This window comes from Lissotriton helveticus, chromosome 5_2 (assembly GCF_964261635.1).
Source record: "Lissotriton helveticus chromosome 5_2, aLisHel1.1, whole genome shotgun sequence".
Taxonomy (NCBI): domain Eukaryota; kingdom Metazoa; phylum Chordata; class Amphibia; order Caudata; family Salamandridae; genus Lissotriton; species Lissotriton helveticus.
The window spans coordinates 12491272-12507458 of record NC_136066.1 but is presented as its reverse complement, the minus strand read 5'-3'; positions in this window follow the sequence as shown (position 1 = coordinate 12507458).

Genomic DNA, 16187 nt, shown 5'->3' with positions numbered 1-16187 from the left:
GACTTTTACGCACCATTGGTTAACATTGGTGCATGCGTGCGCTTTCCGCACATCTCCCGAATCCCGAGGGCCATTCCCGACTTCAGCATTGCTTGTCCTGACTGCTCCCAGCGATTCCCTAGGCCCTAGGCCTAACCACTGTTCGAGTGGCCTCTCTTATACCACTTGTTTAGTATATGGTTCGAGTGGCCCCCTGCCCTCATCCATAATTGTGCAACTTGTATGTTTAAACAGTGCTTTTGATTTAACGCTTGTGCCCCTTTATTCATAAAGAATACTGGGGATTGTTTTTAGTAATAAACACATATATTTTTATAATATATACTTGTGTGGTGTCCTTTCATTTGGTATTACAGGATTGTATGTGGTAAAACAGCTCGCTTAACACGACCTCTTAAGTTAAGCCTTTAGGCTGCTTAGTCCATGCTACCCCTAGGATAGCTTGTCTAATAAGGTTGACTTACAACCAGACACCATAAGGGGATTGTTTGGTCAGGTAGTAGGTGGTTCCAGAATTGGAAACATCCCCTACCAGGCCAACTTCTCACATTGGTGAGCAGCGGTGCGGATTTGAGCTTGCTGTTGTTTTACCATTGCAATCTTTATATCAAATTGAAAGATCACATCAAGTACCTCTAGGTACATATAAAATCAAAAGCTTAGCATATTAAGTTCTACTGAACTTAGTAGTTGTAGGTTGAAGGGAGTAGCACACCCCTGACTACAACTCACTAGCAAGGTCCAGTAGGAAAACACTTAGTGTAGGTAAGTGCACCACTTACACCTCACTAGTAACCATGTCTGACACAGGAAAGGCCTCAGGGTCTAGTCCTGTGACAGTTGACCCTACCCAGGCAACTTTTGGATATGACAAACTAACCCGCAGAGACTTGATTGCCTTGTGCAAAGCAAGAGGGTTAAAAAGGGGCAGAAGCCCCACCTGCCTAATCCTGGTAGAAATCCTAGAACAGGATGACTTAGAGAAGGCAAAAGCAGCTTCCCTAGATACAGGAACTGGAGGGAACCCCCCTGCAGTTGATCCCCTTGAAGAGGAGGATGATGATGACTTGGATGAGGACTCAGATGCTGGGGACTTAGAAGTACAGGATCAGGGTAGCCAGGTTCCAGTTGGTAGGCTTAGCCAGGCCAACTTGGACCTACTGGGGAATGGAGAGGGCCAGCACCTCCCCAGAACCCAACATGTGATTCTCCCAGGCAACAGAAGAGTGAGATCTCCCTCAGGGGACTCTCATCTTTCTAGTGCCTCCAGAGAATCAGAGAGAGGCATGAGTGCTTCTCAGAAAGCTGAGCATAGGGCTAGAATGAGGGCTGTCAGACTCCAGATAGAGAGAGAGGAGGTAGCCCTGAGTCAAGCTAAGCTTACCTTAGCTCAAGCTAAACTTGCCTTGGCAAGAGAGCAGAAATTAAGTGGCTTAGATGTCACTGGTGGCAGCAATTTTCCAAGAGAAAAAGACAGGGCCTATGATAATAGAAACCTGACCAAAATTGTGCCCCCCTTTAAAGAAGGGGATGACATCCACAAATGGATGACTGCTCTTGAGAGAGCCTGCATGGTACAGCAGGTTCCTGAGAATCAGTGGGCTGCAATTTTGTGGTACTCCTTTTCTGAGAAAGGGAGGGACAGGCTCCTCACAGTTAGACCTGAGGATGCCAAAAACTACTCTGTTTTGAAGAGTGCTCTCATTGAAGGGTATGGCCTAACCACTGAGCAATACAGGTTGTTGTTCAGAGACACCCAGAAAGCACAGACTCAAGACTGGACTGATTTTGTGGAGTGTGCCACTAAGGCTTTGGAGGGTTGGTTACAGGGAAGTAAAGTTTCAGACTATACAGGATTGTACAATCTTATGATGAGAGAACAGATCCTTAATAACTGTACAAACCAGCTGTTGCATCAATACCTTATTGACTCTGATCTGACCTCTCCCCAAGAATTGGGAAAGAAGGCAGACAAATGGGTCAGAACAAGGATTAAGCAGAAACCCCAGAACCAAGGTGGTGACCAGAAGAAAACAGACCAGAAGGGTGGTAATCAGAATCAGAAAGATAAAGAAAAAGACCAGAAGTCTTCAGGCCCCCAAACTAATAGTAAGGAGGGTGGTTCCCAAAATGGTAACAAGAAGAAGAAGAACAAAGGTCCAAAGACACCTTGGTGTAATACCTGCAAATCAGTTTCACACTGGGGCAGTGAGTGCACCAAGGCAAATCCAGTTCCCACCACTACAGCTCCTAAAGCAACTGCAACCCCAAGTACAGTAAGCAGTGGTGGAACACAGTCCAAGGGTGTAGCTGGGTTGACCCTGGGTATTGAAGTAGGATCTGGCCTAGTCAGAGTCCCTACACAGGCAGTTCTCCTGTATGATGTGGACATTGAGTTGCCCACTGCAGTAAGCCCCACTAACCTGGGCAAATACAGGCAGACTCCCTTAATAAATGAGAAACTGGCTCAAGCTTACAGGGACACATGTGCTAGTGTCACCATGGTGACCCCTGGCTTTGTGGACCCTGGACAGATTGTACTAGGAGAGAGCTACCTAGTAACCAATGCAAGCAACTCCACTACCTCCCATAGTGTGGCAGTTGTGAACTTCTCCTGGGGAGGGGTTGATGGCCTAAAGAAAGTTGTGGTGAGTGCAGACCTACCAGTAGACTGTCTGTTAGGCAATGACCTTGAAAGCTCAGCATGGTCAGAAGTGGAGTACAGGACTCATGCAGAAATGCTAGGGATTTCAGAGCATGTCCTTGCCATGACAAGGGCTCAGGCTAAGAAGTGCCTTCCTGAACCAGTGGTGGATCTTGAGACAATAGACCAGCCACAACCCAAGAGAAGGAGCAAGAGAGGAAAGGCCTCGCCTTCCACCTTGCCCCAGGTTGAGGATCAGGTTTCAGAGGAAACTGATTCTGCAGTCCAAGAGGAGACTGTCTCTGAGGAGCTTGAACCTGACCAGGTTGAGTTTCTGGGGACAGGGGGACCCTCAAGGGCAGACCTGAGGCAGGCTCAATTAGATTGCCCTTCCCTTGAACCCCTCAGACAGCAGGCTGCTGCTGAGGCTGCTGGGGATGCCCAAGGTACCCATACTGTGTATTGGGATGAGGGACTCCTTTACTCAGAGGCTAGAGCCCCCAAGCCTGGCATGACCAGGAGGTTGGTGATACCTCTGCAGTTTAGGGGATTCCTCCTTACCTTGGCCCATGATATTCCCCTTGCAGGACACTTAGGCCAGAACAAGACGTGGGACAGGCTTGTTCCACACTTTCACTGGCCTCACATGTCAGAGGATGTCAAGGAGTTTTGTCGCTCCTGTGTCACTTGCCAAGCCAGTGGTAAGTCAGGTGGCACAACAAAGGCCCCCCTAATACCACTACCTGTGGTGGGGGTCCCCTTTGAGAGAGTTGGAATTGATATTGTGGGTCCAATGGACCCCCAAACAGCATCTGGGAACAGATTCATACTGGTGGTAGTGGATCATGCCACCAGGTACCCAGAGGCTATTCCCCTAAGGACCACCACAGCCCCTGTGGTGGCAAAAGCCCTCATTGCAGTTTTCTCAAGAGTGGGCTTTCCTAAGGAGGTACTATCAGATAGAGGGACAAATTTTATGTCCAGCTATCTAAAAGCAATGTGGAAGGAATGTGGAGTAAACTATAAGTTTACCACCCCATATCATCCACAATGCAATGGGCTTGTGGAGAGATTTAACAAGACCCTTAAAGGCATGATAAAAGGATTACCAGAGAAGCTCAGGCGGAAATGGGACATTCTTTTACCCTGCCTGCTCTTTGCTTACAGAGAGGTCCCACAGAAGGGGGTTGGCTACAGCCCTTTTGAACTTTTGTTTGGCCACCCTGTGAGAGGTCCATTGTGTTTGGTGAAGGAAGGATGGGAGTTACCTCTCAAAAAGCCCAAACTAGACATAGTGGACTATGTACTTGGTCTCCGCTCCAGGATGGCTGAGTACATGGAAAGAGCATCCAAAAACCTGGAGGCCAGCCAAGAATTGCAGAAAGCTTGGCATGACCAAAAGGCTGTACTGGTAGAGTTCCAACCAGGACAGAAGGTATGGGTACTGGAGCCAGTGGCTCCAGCAGCACTCCAAGACAAATGGAGTGGACCCTATCCTATTATTGAGAAGAAAGGGGAAGTCACCTACTTGGTAGACTTTGGAACACCCAGGAGCCCTCACAGGGTAATCCATGTGAATCGCTTGAAAGCATTTGTAGACAGGGAGGACATGAGCTTGCTCATGGCCACAGATGGGGAACAGGAGGAAGAGAGTGACCCTCTCCCAGACCTGCTTTCCCAGAACCCTGATGATGGTTCAGTTGATGGAGTAGCCTTGGCAGGCAGCCTCACTGACCAGCAACAGAGGGACTGCAGACAAGTTTTGCAGGCTCACAGGCAAATGTTTTCACTCACACCCAGCCAAACTGACTGGTGTACCCATGTTGTGGACACTGGTGACAGTCTGCCTGTCAAGAATAAGATCTACAGGCAACCTGATCATGTCAGGGATTGCATCAAGGCTGAGGTGCAAAAGATGTTGGAGCTTGGAGTGATTGAGCCATCAGAGAGCCCATGGGCCAGCCCAGTAGTCCTGGTGCCAAAACCTCATACCCAAGATGGTAAGAGAGAAATGAGGTTTTGCGTGGATTACAGGGGTCTCAATGCTGTCACTAGGACAGATGCTCACCCCATTCCAAGAGCAGATGAGCTCATTGACAGATTGGCTTCTGCCAAGTTTCTGAGCACATTTGATCTGACAGCTGGCTACTGGCAAATCAGACTAGCTGAGGAGTCAAAGGCCAAGACAGCATTCTCTACCCCTAGTGGGCATTATCAGTTTGTGGTAATGCCCTTTGGTTTGAAGAATGCACCTGCCACTTTTCAAAGGTTGGTGAACCAAGTCCTTACTGGGTTGGATGACTTTTGTGCAGCTTATCTGGATGATATTGCTGTCTTTAGCTCCACCTGGGAGGATCACCTGATCCACCTGAAGAAAGTTTTGGAGGCCCTGCAAAAGGCAGGCCTAACTATCAAGGCCACAAAGTGCCAGATAGGGCAGAGTAAGGTTGTATACCTGGGCCACCTAGTAGGTGGAGGCCAGGTTCAGCCACTGGAAAGCAAAATCCAGGCCATACAGGACTGGGCTCCTCCAGTTACCCAGACACAAGTCAGAGCCTTCTTGGGCCTGACTGGGTATTACAGAAAGTTTGTGAAAAACTATGGGTCTATAGTGACACCATTAAATGACTTGACATCCAAGAAGATGCCAAAAAAGGTTCAGTGGACAGTTAGCTGTCAGAAGGCATTTGAAGACCTGAAGAAGGCCATGTGCTCTGCACCTATCCTAAAGAGTCCTGACTACTCCAAACAGTTCATTGTTCAGACAGATGCTTCTGAGTTGGGGGTGGGAGCTGTACTCTCACAACTTAATCAAGATGGTCAAGACCAGCCAATTGCTTTCATTAGCAGGAGGCTAACCCCAAGAGAAAAACGTTGGTCAGCCATTGAGAGGGAGGCCTTTGCTGTGGTTTGGGCATTAAAGAAGTTGAGGTCCTACTTGTTTGGAACTCACTTCCTGGTGCAAACAGACCATAAGCCCCTCTTATGGCTTAATCAGATGAAGGGTGAAAATCCCAAACTGCTCAGGTGGTCCATTTCCCTACAGGGGATGGACTTTACAGTGGAGCACCGCCCAGGGACTGACCATGGTAATGCAGATGGTCTCTCCAGGTACTTCCACTTAGAACATGAAGACTTATCTGGTCAAGGTTAGTTTAATGTCCCTGCGTTTGGGGGGGGGTTGTGTAGGAGAGTAGGGTCTGCTATCCTATGGTCACCCCAAATTTTTGCTTTTTGCTTCACTGGTTTTCGACTACTGAGGCTGTGGGCCTGCTGATCAGACCCCCAGCCTGCTGTTCTCTCACTAAATTAATGACACATGTGCTATAGGCACATACCAATTGGAAATGGACTCCTTGTCAGCCCCTGTAGAATGCACTATAGGTGCACAGGGCACAGGAGCCACTAAGGCCTACCAGGGGCTGCAGCATATCTTTTGCCACCCCTGGCTGGTTCTTAATTTGACACAACTGGCTGATCACTCAGCTGGGGTAAGGTGGTGTACACACCCCTTGCTTAGATATAGTATACCTATGTCTAAACCTATATCTGGACACATGTAAACCTGTGAGCCACTCCTATAGACAGGCCTCACCAATCCTGGAGGCTGGGTGCATGGTTTTTATGTGAGATGGAGCTCTAGCATGAGCTGAGCCTGTCTGCAGCCGTCGGGAACAAATCCCTAAGCTGTTTCAGGATAATGCCATACCATATACTATTAAGTGCCTTATAATCCTCGCGGTTATTTAGCAACTTCGGTTTGGCTTTATCAAAACATGTCGTGTAAGGTGTCATACGCTTTGGAATACCATCCCCTCGCCAGTTCTGGCGACGGGGATGGCATTCCACCCCTCTAGAGGGGTAAGACATGTTACTTCACTTTAATGCGGTTGATTTCTCCAAAGGCCTTAAGATCCACAAAATGGATGCCTCTGCCACAGACAAATGTCTGGACCCCTGGAGCTGACCGAAACCCAGTCAAGGGGGTCCTGGACAAAGGGTTTCCTGTCACAGGAGGGTGTCACCGCCCTCCAGACAGGAGATAGTGTATTGTAGCAGGGAGGTTTGAAAGAAACCAGACACTGCCTGGGGCGCACAAGGCTGCCCCTTGCATAATCCGGCCAAACCGGTTCTGGGGCACTCCAGCCCTCGTGCCAGGGCGGCCTGGATCAAAGGAAGGGGGTGTATCCACCCACTTCCTGGGTCCCACCCATAGGAGGGGACCTAGCAGGTAATCACGCCCCCCAGATTCGAATAAGAGTGGGAGCAGTGCCAATGCACATCAGATTTCCTGGAAGAAACATTTGAAACGATATTCTGGACCCTTCGCCCTCCATCTCAACGTGGAAGCCCGAAGAATCTCCCTTGTGGTCAAGGAGTGACCACCCTGCAGCAGCAGGCACCATCCAGCCCTCGACGTCTACTTAGTCGCAGTTCCCGCCGGAACTCGAGCGACTGAGATCGACGAGATCAAGCCTGCCCAGCTTCTAACAGCCCGATCCACAGTCCCTGCAAAGCTGAGACCCGTGGAGGCGACCGGAAGCGTGGGGCACGCCATCTTGAAGTGACCACGAGACGCTGACCGTGCAGCCCACGAGTGACCCTCGAAGCTGTACACCGGGGTTTGAGAAGCCCCCACCCTGAGCTACTCCTGAGCCGAAGTTCAGCCCTCCACACTCGACGAGTGCTGCGTGGGGCCCTTTGGCACGATTTGGCTCAACGCGTTGGCCCGGTCACTTGCCAGCTGGCTTGTGGTCCCTGTGCCGACAAACTACAAAAGAAGACTTGTGATTCTGGTTGCTCCAGATCCACACCAGCTCCCCTGAAAGGGAGCCCCGACTCTGACCTTCCTGGTCCGAGTGAGACGCCATCTTCCAATCCCGCGTGGATTGCTCTTACCAAGGCTTGTTTGCTCCAAACCGGAAGCCGACTGCACCGACGGTGAGAGCCTGCGTGGGACAGATCGTGACCTGCTCCTGGACGTCGCAGATGCCCCAGAGCCCACGTGACAGCGAAGAGAAGCGCCTCGACGACCACCTGATTGCGCCCGACATTGCCTGGTTCCGTCCTGGTTCCACCCTGGTCACTGCTGAGTGACCCAGACTCTGTCCCCTCTGCTTTCAGGTACTCTACAACTTGAGTCCACCCTTGGACTCCACCGGACACTTCGTCTTCACCCTGCCTGCAGCCCTTTCAGCTTCAAGCACCAAGAGCCTGCGTGTCAAAACCCGACGCCACTTCGACCCTGTGCACCCACTTCCTGTGGGTGAGGTAACTTTGCTCCGCCGGTGTTCCCACACTGGTGCACACCTCTAGGGTCTGTGTGTTAAGTTTTGTTCCTCTAGGTTCAGCGGAAGTGTCCTTAAACTTTAACTATTTGACTTTTACGCACCATTGGTTAACATTGGTGCATGCGTGCGCTTTCCGCACATCTCCCGAATCCCGAGGGCCATTCCCGACTTCAGCATTGCTTGTCCTGACTGCTCCCAGCGATTCCCTAGGCCCTAGGCCTAACCACTGTTCGAGTGGCCTCTCTTATACCACTTGTTTAGTATATGGTTCGAGTGGCCCCCTGCCCTCATCCATAATTGTGCAACTTGTATGTTTAAACAGTGCTTTTGATTTAACGCTTGTGCCCCTTTATTCATAAAGAATACTGGGGATTGTTTTTAGTAATAAACACATATATTTTTATAATATATACTTGTGTGGTGTCCTTTCATTTGGTATTACAGGATTGTATGTGGTAAAACAGCTCGCTTAACACGACCTCTTAAGTTAAGCCTTTAGGCTGCTTAGTCCATGCTACCCCTAGGATAGCTTGTCTAATAAGGTTGACTTACAACCAGACACCATAAGGGGATTGTTTGGTCAGGTAGTAGGTGGTTCCAGAATTGGAAACATCCCCTACCAGGCCAACTTCTCACAAGCTACCTGATGGCTATAGAGGAGATGGGCTGTGGACTTCCCCCTCGGCCGTCACCTACTCAGCCGGACTTTGGGCAGACTCTCCTTCGTCTCTCCATCCATCCTACCTCCATCTTTCTTCCATCGTACGTCTTTACCCCACCCCTTTACCCTTCTAAGCTCCATTTATTCCATCTTCCGTCGCTCTTGAAATGTTTTCTCGTAACTGATGTAATTTGTAACTGATGTTGTTTTGTGGATCCTTATGTAAAGCGCTCTGATACCTCCGGGTCTAGCCAGCGCTATATAAAACTCAAATAAATAAGTGTTGTAAAGTAAGAAAACCACCATCCCAGCGGCAAACAAGCTGCGGCAGAGTGACCTGCACAGGCCTGGGTCTGGACAAGCATGGACGCTGCCCCCCAACACCTGTGTTTGAAACGTTTCACAAACTATAAATCCACCCATTTACCCTTTTCTCAATCTACCTCTTCAGAGGTTTGGGGGGGCCTGGCGCTGAAACATTTTGCTCAAGGGGGGGCCCCGTGTAGCCAGGTTTGAAGATCTCTGTTGTAGCCTCTTACATTGAGCATCAGAAGTACTTGAACAACGCACAACCTGAACGCAAGTATTTAAAAGCGCCCTCGCGTGATACTAAAGAAAGAGGAGGCCCAGTGAAATATAATGTTTGCCTAGGATCACACAATATTGATTCCAGGTTATCTGGTTTCACATTCTGAAATTCTGCCACCAGAGGGGTCTCTCTCCTGTTTTACATCAACGGTCATTGTTTTGTCTTTTACTTTTGGTGATGACGAGAACAACTCACAGACACAGCAGGCCGGACTGAGGGCCCCAGACCCAAGGACGCAGCCAAGAAAGGCTCCAGCCCTGTACATCCTGCCCCCCCTCCTTCCGCTGTGATGTCACTCCCCCAGCCCTGCATTTCCTGTCCCCCCCTTCCGCTGTGATGTCACTTCCCCTGGCCTGTACATCCTAACCCCCCTTCCTCTCTGATGTCACTCCCACTGGCCTGTACATCCTAACCCCCTTCCTCTGTGATGTCACTCCACCTGGCCTGCATATCCTGTCCCCCCCTTCGTCTGTGATGTTGATGGAGCAGGGGAGAGACAAAAATGTTTGTGTACCCCTTGTAAAGTTAGTCTCCCATACCCATAATAATACTAATAGAGTGAAGCATGTAAACTAATCAACAACATGCACGTAAAGTCGACAGAACACGTGGGAAAACTAATTGCTGTTTTGCAGAAATAAATATACTAATTAAATCAAACAAGTGATACTATTATAGAGCTGTAGTACTGTAGATTTAACTGAATGAACGTGTGGATTTGTGCTTATATTAGAAGTCTTTTTGTGGCAATAAAGAATGCAGATGGTGAGTAAAATGATGCTTATGTGTCTGCTTTTGCTAGGTAACATGTAACCGGGAACATTAGAATAGTGGGAGGTAAACAGAAGGGTTAAAATTCTAAAATCTAATCTCTGTTGTGTTTATTTTCGCATTAGTTCCCATTGAGGCCTGCGCGGCCTATTCTGAAAATGGCTGTTTAAGTGAAAGAATGAAAGATGGCCGCCACGCATGCGCAGTGCACATGAGAAGTGTGAGTGAACGGCCTCTGCTCGGAGCGAGAGATGTCAAGGCCAGCTCGGCCTATGAACGGGAGATGTGCCACAGGATGCCGGCACTTAAAAGCCCGGGAAAGGAAGCCGATGAAACTTTATTACGTACAAAAGATACAAGGAGTGAACGACAAGTACAAAGTGTGAATCTTAAATCATGGGAAAGCCTTGGGAGTGACAGGGCAACATTTAAAACGGGTTTAAACAAGGAGGACATGAGGTGATCATCACCCCCCCCCCCCCCCCCTCTAATGAACCAATGAGAAAGGAATACGGACCCTAAAAGTTTCAAATTTGAGTTAGATAGTTAGTAAAAAGGGTCTAAAGAGCTTGCGTGAAGGTGGTAAGGGTTGGTTCCATGGATTTTATTTTGCACCGCGACACGCTGTCGGTTTGAACGATTTTTATGGTGCAAGAACTCTTTGAAAAATGTTGGACTTTAACTGTGATGGGGCGAAGAAAATGATTGATCGCCAAGATTTTATGTCGGAAGGGAGACATTGAGGAGAATAGAAAGACAGTCAGCTTGGGAACCTGTTCAATGCGGTTCTGTCATCGACCATTGAGAGATTGGTAATATGCTGTTCTAATTTTTACTTCTTAAATGTACTAAATTAATGCTTAGAATTGTGCTTGTCTAAAGAATATGTTAATTTCCTTCCTAAATGAAAAGTAGATAAACTATTGAAAATATAAACTCGAGTCTATTTTTATTAGAATAAAAGTCATGACAAAATTAAACGCTAAAAAATGTACAGGAACACTGTGATTGAGCTGGTCTTAGTCGCCATCATCTGACTTCTACTAGTTGGTCCATCAACCAAATAGCGGCGTACCTTGGTGTTTTGTTTTCCTTATGACAGTTGAGTGATTTCTGAAATGTATATAATGTATAGAATTTAGGTGAATGAGGTACCCCGCTATCCAGCAGCTCGCCTTCTTTTTCACTGATTCAGGGGCTGTGTGAATGTGTGACTCGCGGTGCTCTGGGCCCCACCGATGAGTTGGAATAAGTTGCTCCTGAGTTAGGTGGGATGAGGTTGATGGTTGTTAGGGAGCTTTGCTGCATCAATGTCACTCCCCCTGGCCTGCAAATACTGTCCCCCCCTTTGTCTGTGATGTCACTCCCCCTTGCTTGCATATCCTGCCCCCCCCTTCCTCTGTGATGTCACTCCTGCAAGCCTATATAACCAGAGGGGGCAGTGAGAGGTGTGGTGCAGCGGCCAGGGCAGCTGACTCTGTAGGACAAGGTTCAGGGTTCGATCCCCGGCTCTGGCGGCAGCTCAGCTCAGCACCGTGTGACTCTGGGCAATAGCTCACTTGACTTCCACGACGGCCCCAGTGCCTTGAGACCTGTAATGGTGAGTAGTTCGAGCTCTACAAATACAGATTTATTTCTAAATCCAAATCTTTATTAGTAAAGCGTGAACTACTCACGATTACGGGTCTCAAGGCGCTGGGGCAGTCGTGGAAATTAAGTGAGCTATCGCTCAGAATCACATGGTGCTGAGCTTAGCTGCCGCCCGGGCCGGGGTTCGAACCGTGAACCCTGTGCTCCGAAGTCAGCTGCCCTGGCCGCTGCACCACATGTCTCCACCTATCGAGACATGTGAGGGTGAGTATTTTACACTTTATACATTTATTTAACTATATTCTATCCAGTGGTGGGCAGTGAGGGAACAGGCTGCGGGGGGGCTTCGGTGTGTGCAGGGTTTGAGTGCGGGTACGCCCTCCGGCCCCCCGCCGATTCTCCTCCACCCTGGGAGGGGCCAGGTAGGGGCTCACCTTGGCCCCCGCTGCATTGTCGCACCCTCTCAGGGCCCCAGCTTGTGTCCTGGATCTGCCGCGATACGTTGGGGGGTCCCTAGGGGGCTCCCCAGCGTACGCCTGAGTCCTTGGGTTATGAATGGTGTGAATGAGGGTCTTTATGGGGTGGGGGGTGGGGGCATGGTGTCCCAAAAATAAAAGGTTCCCAGGGGGAGGGGGTGCTGTAGGCCCCCGTATGAATGGTGTGAATGGCCAGTAGCAATGGTCAGAACCTTGACGTGGTGCTACTGCTCACTGGTTGTAACACAACTGGTGCTAATCTGACTTTTGTGTGCATGGAGTGCAGGTGGAGTGTCCTGGGTGGGGATCCGTAGGTCACGCTCGTCCGAGGGCACCTAGAGGCGGAGCTTCAGATGACCAAGTGAGAACACCCATCTCACTGGTTGTAACACAACTGGTGCTAATCTGGCCTTTTGTGTGCATGGAGTGCAGGTGAAGTGTCCTGGGTGGGGATCTGTAGGTCACTCTTCCGTAGGTACCTGGAGGCGGAGCTTCAGATGACCCCGAGGGACCACCTGTCGCACTGGTTGTAACATAACTGGTGCTAATCTGGCCTTTTGTGTGCATGGAGTGCAGCTTGGGTGTACTGGGTGGAGATCCGTTCGTCACGCTCTTCCGTAGGCACCGGGAGGCGGAGCTTCAGATGACCCCGCGGGACCACCCGTCGCACATCAACCTCAAGAGCTGGCTCTTCAGATGAATTCAGCACTCGGTCTGATCCTTCAACCAGTGCGACGGGTGGTGTCCAACGGGGTAATCTGAAGCTCCGCCTCCAGGTGCCTACGGAAGAGCATGACGAACGAATCCCCACCCAGGACACTCCACCTGCACTCCATGCATACAAAAGTCAGATTAGCACCTGTTGTGTTACAACCAGTGAGCAGTAGCACCACGTCAAGGTTCTGACAATTGCTACTGACCATTTACACCATTTATACGGGGGTGTTTAGGTAGTGGAGGGTGGGGGCATGGTGTCCAAGGGAAAAAAAAGGTCCCCAGGGGGAGGGGGAGGGAGTGTTGGAGGCCCCAGTATGAATGGTGTGAATGGTCAGTAGCAATGGTCAGAACCTTGACGTGGTGCTACTGCTCACTGGTTGTAACATAACTGGTGCTAATCTGGCCTTTTGTGTGCATGGAGTGCAGCTTGGGTGTCCTGGGTGGAGATCCGTTTGTCACGCTCTTCCGTAGGCACCTGGAGGCGGAGCTTCAGATGACCCCGCGGGACCACCCGTCGCACATCAACCTCAAGAGCTGGCTCTTCATATGAATTCAGCACTCGGTCTGATCCTACAACCAGTGCGACGGGTGGTGTCCCACGGGGTCATCTGAAGCTCCGCCTCCAGGTGCCTACGGAAGAGCGTGACGAACGGATCCCCACCCAGGACACTCCACCTGCACTCCATGCATACAAAAGTCAGATTAGCACCAGTTGTGTTACAACAAGTGAGCAGTAGCACCACGTCAAAGTTCTGACAATTGCTACTGACCATTTACACCATTTATACGGGGGTGTTTAGGTAGTGGGGGGGTGGGGGCATGGTGTCCAAGGAAAAAAAAAGGTTCCCAGGGGGAGGGGGAGGGTGTGTTGGAGGCCCCAGTATGAATGGTGTGAATGGTCAGTAGCAATGGTCAGAACCTTGACGTGGTGCTACTGCTCACTGGTTGTAACACAACTGGTGCTAATCTGACTTTTGTGTGCATGGAGTGCAGCTGGAGTGTACTGGGTGTGGATCTGTAGGTCACTCTTCCGTAGGCACCTGGAGGCGGAGCTTCAGATGACCCTATGGGAACACCCGTCTCACTGGTTGTAACAGAACTGGGGCTAATCTGGCCTTTTGTGTGCATGGAGTGCAGGTGGAGTGTCCTGGGTGGAGATCCGTTCGTCACGCTCTTCCGTAGGCACCGGGAGGCGGAGCTTCAGATGACCCCGCGGGACCACCCGTCGCACATCAACCTCAAGAGCTGGCTCTTCAGATGAATTCAGCACTTGGTCTGATCCTACAACCAGTGCGACGGGTGGTGTCCGACTGGGTCATCTGAAGCTCCGCCTCCAGGTGCCTACGGAAGAGCGTGACGAACGGATCTCCACCCAGGACACTCCCAGCTGCACTCCATGCACACAAAAGTCAGATTAGCACCAGTTGTGTTACAACAAGTGAGCAGTAGCACCACGTCAAAGTTCTGACAATTGCTACTGACCATTTACACCATTTATACGGGGGTGTTTAGGTAGTGGGGGGGTGGGGGCATGGTGTCCAAGGAAAAAAAAAAGGTTCCCAGGGGGAGGGGGAGGGTGTGTTGGAGGCCCCAGTATGAATGGTGTGAATGGTCAGTAGCAATGGTCAGAACCTTGACGTGGTGCTACTGCTCACTGGTTGTAACACAGCTGGTGCTAATCTGACTTTTGTGTGCATGGAGTGCAGCTGGAGTGTCCGGGGTGGGGATCTGTAGGTCACTCTTCCGTAGGCACCTGGAGGCGGAGCTTCAGATGACCCCGTGGGAACACCCATCTCACTGGTTGTAACACAACTGGTGCTAATCTGGCCTTTTGTGTGCATGGAGTGCAGGTGAAGTGTCCTGGGTGGGGATCGGTAGGTCACGCTCTTCCGTAGGCACCTGGAGGTGGAGCTTCAGATGACCCGTGGGAACACCCGTCTCACTGGTTGTGACACAATTGGTCCTAATCTGGCCTTTTGTGTGCATGGAGTGCAGCTGGAGTGTCCTGGGTGGGGATCTGTAGGTCACTCTTCCGTAGGCACCTGGAGGCGGAGCTTCAGATGACCCGTGGGAACACCCGTCTCACTGGTTGTGACACAATTGGTCCTAATCTGGCCTTTTGTGTGCATGGAGTGCAGCTGAAGTGTCCTGGGTGGGGATCCGTAGGTCACGCTCTTCCGTAGGTACCTGGAGGCGGAGCTTCAGATGCCCCCGCGGGACCACCTGTCGCACTGGTTGTAACATAACTGGTGCTAATCTGGCCTTTTGTGTGCATGGAGTGCAGCTTGGGTGTACTGGGTGGAGATCCGTTCGTCACGCTCTTCCGTAGGCACCGGGAGGCGGAGCTTCAGATGACCCCGCGGGACCACCCGTCGCACATCAACCTCAAGAGCTGGCTCTTCAGATGAATTCAGCACTCGGTCTGAATCCTTCAACCAGTGCGACGGGTGGTGTCCAACGGGGTAATCTGAAGCTTCGCCTCCAGGTGCCTACGGAAGAGCGTGACGAACGAATCCCCACCCAGGACACTCCACCTGCACTCCATGCATACAAAAGTCAGATTAGCACCAGTTGTGTTACAACCAGTGAGCAGTAGCACCACGTCAACGTTCTGACAATTGCTACTGACCATTTACACCATTTATACGGGGGTGTTTAGGTAGTGGAGGGTGGGGGCATGGTGTCCAAGGAAAAAAAAAAGGTCCCCAGGGGGAGGGGGAGGGTGTGTTGGAGGCCCCAGTATGAATGGTGTGAATGGTCAGTAGCAATGGTCAGAACCTTGACGTGGTGCTACTGCTCACTGGTTGTAACACAACTGGTGCTCATCTGACTTTTGTGTGCATGGAGTGCAGCTGGAGTGTCCTGGGTGGGGATCCGTAGGTCGCTCTTCCGTGTGCACCTGGAGGCGGAGCTTCAGATGACCCAGTGGGAACACCCGTCTCACTGGTTGTAACATAACTGGTGCTAATATGGCCTTTTGTGTGCATGGAGTGCAGGTGGAGTGTCCTGGGTGGGGATCCGTAGGTCACGCTCTTCCGTAGGCACCTGGAGGCGGAGCTTCAGATGCCCCCGTGGGACCACCCGTCGCACATCAACCTCAAGAGCTGGCTCTTCAGATGAATTCAGCACTCGGTCTGATCCTACAACTAAGCATGGGTGGATTTTGCGAAGTGGCAATCCGCGAACTTGCGTATTTATGGATTCGCAATCCGCAAAATCCGTGAACTCTCGCGAATTTGCGGATTTTTTTTTGTGTTCGCAAGGATTTCTGCCAGTTCGCGAGGGTTGTGTACCAGTTCGCAATTGCGAACTTACTTGTCGGCTCGCAACGGCCGCGACTATGTTGTTTCTACGTCTGGTTCATCATCACAGGTTCACAGCACCCTCTGTTTCACCACTGCCACCCTCTGGTACACCCATGCCACCCTCTGGCACATCACTGCCACTC